The sequence below is a fragment of the Psammomys obesus genome, unplaced genomic scaffold (genome assembly GCF_907164565.1).
Source record: "Psammomys obesus unplaced genomic scaffold, mPsaObe1.curated_primary_1811, whole genome shotgun sequence".
Classification (NCBI taxonomy): Eukaryota; Metazoa; Chordata; class Mammalia; order Rodentia; family Muridae; genus Psammomys; species Psammomys obesus.
Window position 1 is genome coordinate 3,070,478 of NW_026590809.1, and position 12,104 is coordinate 3,082,581.

Genomic DNA, 12,104 nt, shown 5'->3' on the forward strand with positions numbered 1-12,104 from the left:
ACACTCTCCCGAGGTCCGAGGCTCCAGATGGTGGCAACCTTCTTCTGATGAATGTGTACAATTAGATTCTGAAAAGTTGACTTGAAAGAAGAGGAAATGTGCAAATAGAAAGAAAGGGGACTGGAAAGCCTAGAAATGTGGTGTACTCCTGATCTGCTCTTAAAATTTATACAGTAATGGTCTGGGTGTGGTTGGATTTCCTTGCCGTAAAATGACTAGGGAAGCCAGGATTCGCCACCGTATCTGCGCCGTAGTATCAGAAGGGGAAGGCAGGAGAAACTGAGATGGTTTCTGGATGCTGACTTACTGCGCTTTCAGACTCGGCTGTGTTCACCAGCTTTCTGCAGTGTTTCCTCAGACTGTTTTCTAATGCCCTTAGTCATGGGCTGATCACTCCAGTGTCTTCATCCCGCAAGCAGTGATCTAACTACTGCCCCGCAGGGTTTAAAGCAAAGAAAGGGCCTTGGAACACCGTCATTGTCAAGAAGTTTCTCTGAAGGTTCCAGCTGGGCCTGATAAGTGGTCACAGTAGAATACAGAGTAATTTCCAGGAACACAGCCTCAGCAAAGACTTCTCGATGCCTTTGCAGAGTACGGTTTATCATGTCCTGCTAAATGCTGCACTCTTCCTGGAGCACCATGCATGCCTTCAGGAATGTTCAGAGTCGAAAATTCCATGTTTGCAGTCACCTACTTCTAGAGAACCTAGAACGGACAAAATTCCTTCCTTCCTTCCTTCCTTCCTTCCTTCCTTCCTTCCTTCCTTCCTTCCTTCCTTCCTTCCTTCCGTTTTTAGAGAGACAGGGTTTCTCTGTATAGCTCTGGCTGTCCTGGAACTCACTCTGTAGACCAGGCTGGCCTCAAACCCTTGGAGCTCTGCCCTGCCTCTGCCTCCCAAGTGCTAGGATTAAAGGTGTATGTCTCTGTTGTCTGGCTTGCCATAGAAATCTTTCTGGGGTTTCTGAAGACTCCTTTCTCGAATGATTCCTTCATGACCTAGAATTTCAACTTAAACCCTGACACACAGAATGAGAGATGCTATAGCAATTCACTCCTTCAAATCAGCATTTCTAGTCACAGTTTTCATTTTTTTTATATGTATGTCTCATATGTATCTCTGTCTGTATACCATGTGATTCCAGGGACAGTGGAGGCCGGGAGAAGGTGCAGGACACCCTGGGGCTGGAGTTACACATGGTGTGGGCCGCCATGTGGGTACTGGGAATTGAACCCAGGTCCTCTGGAAAAGTAGCCAGTGCTCTTGTTAGGAGGCAGTTTCCTGGGTCCATCCATGTCAGGAACAGTTCCATCTTGCTGGCAGTGTCAAAACTGAGTTCATATTCCCAGGCGGCGGGACCCAACCACTATCCCGCTTCTTGAGGTGTTTTTATGCTTGTGTGTTAATCAGTAAAGGATGTAAAGAAAGAAGTTGCCACTATCTGTCATCTAAGGCACACAAGTTGTAAATGTGTGGCCTGTTTTGACTTAAAGCTTGCCCACTCCTTTATTCCCTTATCATTCTAAACTCCAGACCAAAGTCCGAGAGAGGACATGACAACAAAGAGCTGAGTCGAGGGTCCTGAAAACCGGGAGAACTTGAAAAGGCCCAGTCACCCCTTGCCTAACCCCTTGTGTCAAAATACGATCGGTCAGCTAACAGCCCACCCCACTTCTCTTCCCATCCTTTAAAAAATGCCAGACAATCTCCCTTGGGGATGCGATTCAGATCCCATACTGGCCGCTTCCCTGCGAGACCAGAAAATGAAGCTTGCATTTTAAGCTTTTGCCTCTGAACTGAGTTTTCTTGGCTTCCACCCAAACCCAACACTCTGAGCTTCTCAGCCCTAGCCCTAGTGTTTGTATTCTTCACATGCAAAGAAAATGTGGATTGAAAGTTACTCCACTAAAACATAAGACTTTTGTTTTTTCTTGGCATCTTTTAGAAGTGACACAGCTAAAAATAAAAACCTGGTCCTTCCATTTCTCTAGTATTCTTTTGTCTTTGTTTTACCTCACTTTATTCTTTTCTCCCTGACTCTTCTGAAAGGTGCATTCTCCACCGCCATTCTCTTCTTGCTGGCTTTATTGTCACTCCTCACCAACAACTCCTCCGACGGGAAGAGATGCCTGAACAATTGGCTGTTTCTTCACTGTTATTTAATGAAAATAAGTTGGTTAGTTGATGTGTTTACCTATTTATTTAGTGCATGCAAGTGTGTGTGCGTTCCTTTATGGGCACATGCATGTATGTTTAAGTACATGGAGGTTAGGAGTCAATGCCAGATCTCTTCTTCCGTTGCTTTCTACCTCACTGCTTGAATAGAATCTCTCATTGGATCTGGAGTTCCCCACTGGCTAGAATGGCCAACCAGTTCAACACCCAAGGATCCTTGGGTCTCTGCTTCCGGGCACTGGGATGATAGTCCCATGCTGCCACAGCTGGCTTTTTACACAGGTGGCAAGGATCTTAACTCAGGTCTCCTCCTGTCGGTGCGGCAGGCACTTCCCACTGAGACACCTTTTCAGCTCCACCGTGCTTTGTACAATGCAAGGATTTTTCTATGACCACCTTTGTTCTGAATAATGACACAAAGACCTGCGTATTTATTAAAAATAGGCATTATAGCTGGGCAGATACTCAGCTATTCCAACATGACAATTCTGGCCTGGCCTACTTCCCAGGTGTGTGGCTTGGTACCTGCCCTCTGAGTCTCACCCTGGCACCTCCTTCTTCATCCACATTTCAGTGGTGACTTATGCCAGTCTCTCTCTCTGGCCCCTACCTGGGACCCTCTCCCTGGACTCGGAATTCTGCCTTATCCTCTCCTACGCAGCTATTGGCTGTCCAGCTCTTTATTTAGCCCATCAGGAGGTGATGGAGAAAAGTGTTTACAACACATCAAGACAGGAGATGCTTCATAATAATGACAAGGCCAAAGTCTAGGCTGCAACCAGCTCTCCGGGTGCAGAAATCAGCATTTGAATACACAGTACGCAAAACATCCTCCCACAATGCTTCAACTCTCATTCCTGCGAGGCTCTTGAGGATTCATTAGAAGACAAAGTGGGGCGACACCTTTTTGATGCTTCTTCCGAGTGTGGTGTGAGGACACCATTCTTACTACCTCCTCCCCAAGGGCTTCTGTGTGTCTGTGTCTCTGGGCTTCAACGTCCCGAACCCAGCTTGAGTATGAGATTCCTCTTGACTTAACTCACAGTGGAGACCAGTGTGAACACCTCTGCTCTGCAGCGTTAGCTTAGCCGATGCTCAGACAGAAATGCAAGAGCAGCAAGCTTAGCTGCACTGCCCAGCTTTTCTGCACCCCGACCCCGTGCCCCCCTCACCCCGTGCCCCACCCCCATCCTGGTCGAAGTCCCTAAAATCTAACTTTGTTTTGGGTGGGCTCGATGTACACCTACATGTAACCAGAACTACATGCAAACAGAGCTCAGAAGCAGCCCATTACCCTTCTGAGTTCTGTTTGCATGTAGTTCTGCAGTATCAATATCAAGATGTCACTGTGTATGAGATCACAATTCCTCTGTCCCACCTTAGACAACTGGAACAGACTCTTGAATAAAGAGTCGCTCAGGAAATTCCTAATACTCTGTCTCGGACATTCCCACATGCATGCCGGCTGGAGCCAGGCACACGGAGTGAGTCTGAGGAACAGGGAACCACAGCTGACGTCAGTGCATGCCTCGGACAACAGAGGCAGTGAATGCAAGAGTGACATTTTTGTTTGCTGCAGAATCCAGCAGTGAACACAGCCTGACTCCTAACCAGATAACTAGGCAGTCTCACACTGGAGCCCTACTTTATTCTGGTCCAGCTTGCATTCAACAAATTGTACAAGCTTCTGATGAAGGAGGGTTGAAGTTGCTGTTCTGTGTTTGCCTTAGGCACAAAAGAGCAGGAGATAAGAAATTTGTATCACAGATATATTTCACTTATTAATTTAGTCGTGATTGCATTTCCTTCTGTTGTCAGAGACTTTCCACTTTTCTTCCCTTATATTCATTTTCTATTGCCAAAACCCACAGTTACTAAATATTAAGTTATTTGTTTGTTTGTTTGTTTGTTTTTTCATTGAGGTAGGGTATAGCTCAGGCAGAACCTGAACTCAGGATCTTCCCACTTCAGCCTCTCAAAGCGCTGGAATTACAGGCATGCACCACCATGCCCAGCTCAGGTTTATTCTCTGTGACCAAAAAGTCTTCAACACATCCTTTTCAGACATCCTGCTTTGTTATTTCCTCTTCAGAACAGAATCCCCGAAGGAGAAGCCACACTCCTTCTCAGAGGCCATGAGTACTTCCAGCTGACCCATGAGCTCCTGGGGGATTGCAGCTGTGAGGCTTCCTCAGCGTTTCCAGGAGGAGCACATTTATCAAACGACGGACGGGTGCGGGAGGCCTGTCTCACCGACAAAGACAAGACCAGGACTGGCATTCCTGGTGGCTCTTGGATAGAGGTGGCTGTGAGTTCACCCATCAGTCATAGAATTCATTTGAAAAGTGATGTAGGGCTGGGGAGACGGCTCAGTTGCTAAAGTGCCTGCTTGACTAAGCACAAGAACTTGAGTTCAGATCCCCAGAACACTGCTAAGAGCCAGGCAGAGCCGCAGGCATTGCGGCCCCAGTGCTACCGGGTAGGAGAAGTAGGGTCCTGGGGCTTGAGGGTCAGCCAGTCCCGCTGATCAGTGAGCTTCAGGGCCATTGGGAGACGCTGCCTCCCAGGTGGAAAACAGTCAAGAATGCACCCGTGTCAACTTCTGGACTCTACATGTGCGCTTACGTGTGTACATGCACTGTCACATGCGATGCACAGACTGAAGAGTGAGTTAATTATATGTTCTTTAAATGTGAAGCTTATGTCGTGTGGTTCCAGGTGTGTCTTACAGCTAACCAACAGTCAAAACTGCTGGAATGACCAGTTTTCTGAATTCTGGTACTATGGAGAGTCGAGAGTGAGGTCTTGGGCACTATTTAGACAGTGCTACCCTCATCTGCTTAACTCTTATATGGTTCTTTGTCCTGTAGCAGGTGCCAAGGCTGCATTTCCACAAGTCAGTGACACTAATGGCATATCCAGGCATAATGCCTTCTAGCTGGGGACCTAACTGGACAATGAAAAGTCTAAAAAATGAGCCCACAAAAGACCAAACTGCATCATTCCTGGATTAGAAATCAATGATGAACAAAGGTTTTCAAGAAGAGAAGTGTTTGTCCATCATCAGAAAAACTGGATCCCAGGGTCCAGAGTGAAAACAGCAGTGGTCAGTGCGTCCTTTGACTGAGGAGGTGTGGCATGTGGCTGTGTCATCTTAGTCCTTCAAACTATACTGCAGAGCTAGTCAGGATGCCACTGGATAGGTCCAGTCGTGTCCCCAGGCACGTGCTGACGGGGAAAGAAATCTCTCATTTTACCCCAAAAAGCCTTATCCTGACACTAGCTTATTTGAGGTTCTACTGTATTTTATGTGACACCTTCAAGTACATTGGAACAATAAACCCTAAATATAATATTCACTTCCGATATAACAGCAGAACGTTTGATAAGTGCCAGGAATGGTGCTAATTGATATATAGACACCTGTCCCTTAATAGCCACAGGAGTGCGCCAGAATTTCCATATTTACAGAAGGGTAGCCCAACGCAGGTTCATCGCCTTCTAACCCAGCACCCACACACAGCAGACAACACTGCCGATAAGCTACAAGGTTACGTCTTGACTTGGGAAGTTCCCAGTGAGGAGAGAGGAAGGAAGGACTCTTGAGGCTGAATGCCATCACAGCAAGCCCAGTTTGCTCAGTGGAGGCAGAGGAGGCCAGCCAGGAGTCTGAGCTGGTGGCAGTAAGGCCCTGACTGCTTGGGAACCCACCGGTCAGCGTGGACCATGGAGGACGACTGTTCACGGAGGCTGTGTCCCTGGCAGTCTGCTCCCTGACCTTGGCTGGAAGTGGCAGGGTGTGACCTCAGCACCAGGACCAGATGTCATGGCACAGCCTCTTTGTGCCTCGGGGCAGCATCTGCCTCCAAGCCTTGGGAAGGGGGACATCATCTGTTGTTTAAGAGAATTTTAGTGAACACACTGCCATTGTTTTCCCACTGATGTTATAGTATCAACAAGAATTTCCAATCCTGGAAGTTGAGCTGCGGAAGCTAGAGAACATGACAAACCCTGACAGACGCAGTTTCGCATGGGGCTGGGCTAACCCCACTGCGTGGGCTCCCCCCAACTCACTTCATTTCCAAAGGAAGCTCTGGGACGCCTCGCAGCTTCTCTGAAGAGCATCTGGGCTAGGGGTTTGTGTGGCCATCTTCCAGAGAGTTGCAAAGAGAAATTTCCTACACGCTTGTCAACAGCAACAACAAAAGCACCCCCCTCCCCCCAAAAAAGTGCTGAAGATGGGAGGGGAGAGGCTGGGCATGACGGTGAATACCTCTCATCCCCGCAGTTTGGGAAATAGAGGCAGATCCGTTTAGCCTGGTTAAACATAGAAAGTTTCAGACCAGTCAGGACTATGTGGTGAGACACTGCCTCAAAACAAACAAAGAAATGTGGATGAATAAACTGATAAAATAGAGAGAAACCGCCTTCAGTACGAAAGGACGGCGTGTGGCCAAAAGACAAAGGGCGGGGCTAGCTTGGAAGGAGTTTCCACCCAAGTTCCCCTGTGAGGAGTGGAAAGTGCTTAGTCCTCAGCAGCTGATTGCAAATGGCAGCCGATTGGTCCAGGCTGGGAAGCACAGTGAAACTTTCTGGGACTGTTTATCTTGGCGACTGAAACAGGAACATTCCCAGGAGCTTACTTAGCGCTTATTACAGGAACACAGAGTATTTGGACCCCACCCCCACGTCAGCAAAAGTTTCCAGGGCGCTTTCTGAATCTAGTCCTAATTAGTCATTTGAGATCCTTCTCGGACATTAAGCTTTTTTTTTTTTTAAGTATTTTAAATATTTTGTTTGTTTGTTTGCTTACGTTGGGGTTTTTGTTTTGTTCTGTTTTTGCCAGGGTTTCTCTGTGTAGCCCTGGCTGCCCTGGAACTCAGTCTATAGTCCAGGCTGGCCTCCACCTCAGATTTGCCTGCCTCTGCCCCTGCCTATGCTAGGATTAAAGGAGTATGCTACCACCTCCTGGCTTTAACCTTTTCTTTAAGTCCTGTTCTGCTTTCTTGTGTTTTATTTTTATTTTTTGAGAATAAGTGTTTTGCCTGCATGTATGTCTGTGTGCCACATGCGTGCCTGGTGGCCACAAAGAACACTTTGAGCTGCCATTTGGGTTCTTGGCAAAAGCAGCCAGGACTTTGAACCACTGAGCATCTTTCCAAGCCCTTAAACTTTTTTTCATATGTCATCCATCCATCCACCCCCACTCACCCATACCCCATCTATCAACTTAGTGTGTGCACACACACGGCATGTGTGCCAAGGCGCACAAGGGATCAGAAGACCAACCGTGAGAGTAGTTGATTCCTTCCTTACAGCATGTGTGTTCTGGGGATCAGATTCAGGTCATCGCTCTTGACAGCAAGCACCCTTACCCACTGAGCCATGTCACTAGCCGAGGCTTTTTAAAAGTTTATCTTCCTTCTTTTGATTAAAGTCTCTTGGCAGACAGCACTGACGACTGAGTAGTTATTTGCCACCATGGAGTGAGAGTGGTTAGTTATCCTGATGGTCCAGGTTCATCCAGGCTTGTATTGAAGGCCTTGTGTGGAGTCAGTATCTGGCTGAGCAGCTGAGGCTGATCGCTAAGAGGGAAACCCAGGCTTCTCAGGGTGGAGGCTTGTTATTCTTGGCTTTAATTGCCAGTCCCCTGGCGTTTGCAACAGCTGTGATGCTTTGCTGCAGCAGCACTCAGTGCCAGCCTGAGCATACAGCTTGGAGGGACTGGGTAACAGGGGCCCTAGCTCCTAACAATAGCTAGTGCCATATTCTCACACCTTGGGTGTCTCTTAACCCTAGGGTTATATGGCTTTTATGGACCTTTGGCATTGAGATCTCAGCCCTTAGGGCTTGGCAGCTCCCTGGAACTAACCAAAAGTCCCTCTTTTGCCTCTTCATAGCATCTGTATGTCCATCATCCTTCGTTGGCTGTGCCTCTGCTCCCACTGCCTCAGACTCTAGCTACCCTCTGTCTCAAAGAGCTCTTTGTCGGATTGCCACTGCTGACAGAGTACCACCGTTACCTCCAGCTTTTGCTGGTGCTGCTGCCATTGCTGACCTCTTCTATCTCCTCTTTTCTGTTACCAAGTCATCTTGCTGTACTTATAAAAATCAAAACAAAACTAGGAAAAGGCAGCCATTTAGAAGAAGCCTTTTATTGGGCCTAATACCAGAGGAGAGCACAGGGAAGTATCTCTCAGCCGATTCAAAACGTGACCTGACAGCCACAAATGGGACATCCAGATCACACCTGAATCCCCCCAAGGCCCACAGACCATCAAGGAAAAGAGGGCAGAAGAGCCAGGTGAAGGTCAGGGCGTTCTGGACAAAAACACCACCTTCTGGACACAATAGGATCTCTGCATACGTGAGCTCACAGCTGAGGTGCCACACAGGACCTGCACAAGCCCCCACTTCCAGCTGAGCACCATTGGAAGTTGAAGGCTCCTGGAAGAAAGACAGTTGGTTTTCTTTAAGGTGTGGCCCCTGGTAGGTCAACTGGGCTCCAGAGAATGGGCCCACACCCATGAGTCTATGGGCAGCACAAGTTGAAATCAGTGGGCTATAAAGAAAGAGAGAGAGAGAGATGGTATACAGTTTGGAGCGGGGTTGGATCTGGGAGGGTTACAGGGTGAGTAGGGTGTGAATACAATCAAAATACGTTGTCTGTGTGTATGAAATTCTCCCACATTTAGGGAGAGTATTCTAGGAATGTGTTCTAAAGGGAGCAGTTTAGTTGTATGGACAGGAATGGGTGTAACAAGCGTGTTTATGTCATTTATGACACAGCCCTTTATGCAAATAAGGGACTGTGTTTGCGCTAATCACAACACCGTACTTCATGCAATGAACACTGAGTTTGTACCAATCCTAGGCTCTGCTGTGAGGGAGGTGCTGGCTTCTAGCTTGGGAAAGAATAGTTGCAGGGTAAGTGGGGTCATTTGAATTGCGCTACTTTTCCAAGGCTGCCAGGCCGTCTGGAGTGATCATGGCTGGCGCATGACTTCTGTGGCTGCTGGGTGTTCTCAGAGTGCTTGTCGAATCTCCAGAACAGCCCTGCTGCCAGAAGGGCATTCCCGCCAGTTGATAGTGAGGGCACCGCCTGACTGGCAGGTTCCTGCTCAGGGCTGCCAGGTCCAAGGGAAGGGCCTGTCAAATGGGCAGCACTTGGCAGCTTTAATCATTCACAGAAAGCAATAAGGAAAACCTAACTCAGTATTGGTATTTGTAGCAGCGTTGAACAGTCCTCCATAGCAGGTAATCATGCTTTAACAGTCCTCAGCTCCCTCCATACTGCCACAGCAAGAGGAGACTCCTCCTCTTTCTCTGTAGCACTTTTTAAAATTTCTTCTTTATTTGGGGTATTTAGGCCTCTACCTCCCTTCCACCAACCCCCCAACTTTAAGTAGGAGAGAGGAAAGGTTAGTGGGAAGAGGAGCCCAGACCCCTTACTTCTTTGGCTGTTTAGGGTCAGGGGGTCTTTTAGGACTCTGTACCAATCTCCGTCAACTGCAGACACAGCTGGCAGGCTCCTCCACACAGCTGCGTCCCGGAGCATTTCTCTCGTCTGTCTGCTCCAAACCACCACACTATGTCTGGTGTCTGCTCTCTCCAAACTGCTCCACGCCACACGCCAACACCGAATGCCACACCTTCTCTTTCTTGGCTCTCATAGTTATACTCAGATCCTAGACCACGCCCCCTCCATGCTGCACATGGAAGGTCCCTACCAGCTGGCAAAAGCCACGCTCTGCAGGAGACAATTTACAGTTGTGGACAAACTAAAGCCCAACTAAAATCCCACTCTTGGGATTAAAACAAAAACATATTTACATGCCATAACTGAGTTTACAAAGAAACCAAAACTTCCATAACCTTTCTCAGTTGGAGTGAGTTCAGAGTCACAAGATGTTGAATTAACATGATTCTGGTGGAGAGCTCTTATTTTAAAAAAATATAACTTTTAAAAGATTTATTTACTTTATATGTCTGAGTGCTCTATCTGCATGAACACCTGCACACCAGAAGAGAGCATCACATCACATTATAGATGGTCGTGAGCCACCATGTGGTTGCTGGGAATTGAACTCAGGACCTCTGGAAGAACAGCCAGTGATCTTAACCACTGAGCCACTTCTCCAGCCCTTAAAAAAAAGTTATTAAGGCTAGGGATTGGTGGCACATGTCTTCAATCCCAGCGCTTGGGAGGCAGAGGCAGGTAGATCTTTGTGAGTTCATGGCTAGCCTGATCTGCAGAGTGGGTTCTAAGACAGCCAGGGCTATGTAGGGAGACCCTGTCTTTAAAAAAGAAAGAAAGAAAGAAATGAAAAGAAAAAGAGAAAGAAAGAAAGAAAAAAAGAAGAAAGAAAAGCAAAAAAAGAAAAGAAAAAGAGAAAGAAAAGAAAAAGGGAAAGAAAGAAAAGAGAGAAAGAAAGAAAAGAAAAGTAAGAAAAGAAAAGAAAGAAGAAGGAGAAAGGAAGGAAGAAGCTGTGATGGGGCTGACTTCAGCATATAGGTAACATGACAGTCTCCTGGAGAGGTCGCTGACAGGTGCGGTGGCTGTGCCTGGTAACAGGATTGAGGGTACTTGAGAAAGTCTGGGTGAGGAGCCTCTCACCAGGGGCTTGTGAACCGAAGTAAAGTGTTTGGGTTTTGGTATGGATTATACCAGATATATTATACAAGTCTCTGGAACACGGATCTCCTGGCTTTGATTGTTCTGTGGAGAGATTGGTCTCCCGTGGTTAGCCACAGAAGTGGCTTGGGTTCACACAGGGTTCTGCATTCCCTACCAGAGCACTTGTCTTTGACACACTCCATGGAAATCTTTGAAAGTTGATGCCTTTGGAAACTTCTTGGTTTGTGCACATGGATTTACCTCCTCAGAGGACCAGAAACTAGAGAGCAGTGTTCAAATAAATGTATCCAACCAGATGACACTGAATGGTTTTACATTCTGAACACACTACTCAATCTTCTGGAGACCTTCCTGTTGGCTGGCCTAGTAAATTTTTTTTTTTCAAATTTTCCCAGATATATCAGCTGCAACACAGGATTTAAAGATGGGGGGTCTCTTTGTGTCCTCCTGGGATGTGTTCCAAGATGTAAGAGATGCAATCGACTGGGTCCATTACAAGGTTTGGAACTCATGAGAAGCGTGTAGGCAAGACAGGACATTGCTCTTGCAAGACAGGATGAAGGCAGCAGGGAAAGTGTTTCTCGCCACTAACAATGACTATAAACACAGATAAAATTATGGCTTACGTGTTTGAGTTCCCACATGACCCCCAGCCTGGGAGCTCCCATCGACCAAGGCAGTCCTACTTTGATCTGACTTTGGTGGATGCATGGAAACCACTCTTTTCTGGAGAGGGCACAGGGCAATATCAGGTGGATGCTAAGCTGGAAAGCTGGACGGGTTTCTCTGTAGTCCTGGCTGTCCTGGGACTCTCTCAGCAGACTGGCCTTGAACTTGAAGATCCACCTGCTTCTGCCTTCTGGGTTCTGGGATTAAAGGCATATGTGTCCACCATCCAGCAGAGCACCAAATTAAAAAAATACATTTATTTATTTATTTTTTAAAGGGTCACTTGTGGGCCACTGCACACATGTGGAAGTCAGAATTCAACCTGCCAACGTCACTTCCCTCCCTCCTCCGTGAGGCCCAGAGATCAAAGCTGGCCATCAGGCTTGGAGGCAGGTGCTTTTCCCCACTGAGCTATTTTCTGGGCCCCATTTTTCATTTTAGATTTTTGACATAGGTGTGTTCAACTTGCAATTTATATGAAATAGCTTAAGTGAAAAGAAGAATCCTTTTTTTCTGGCCATCCACAGTGCAATTGATGAGTCATCTCTCAGCCCCAGATCTCTTGACCTGTGTGTGTTGTGTGAGCTGGTGGCCATCCTCAGAACTCAGGGCATCACTCCCTGT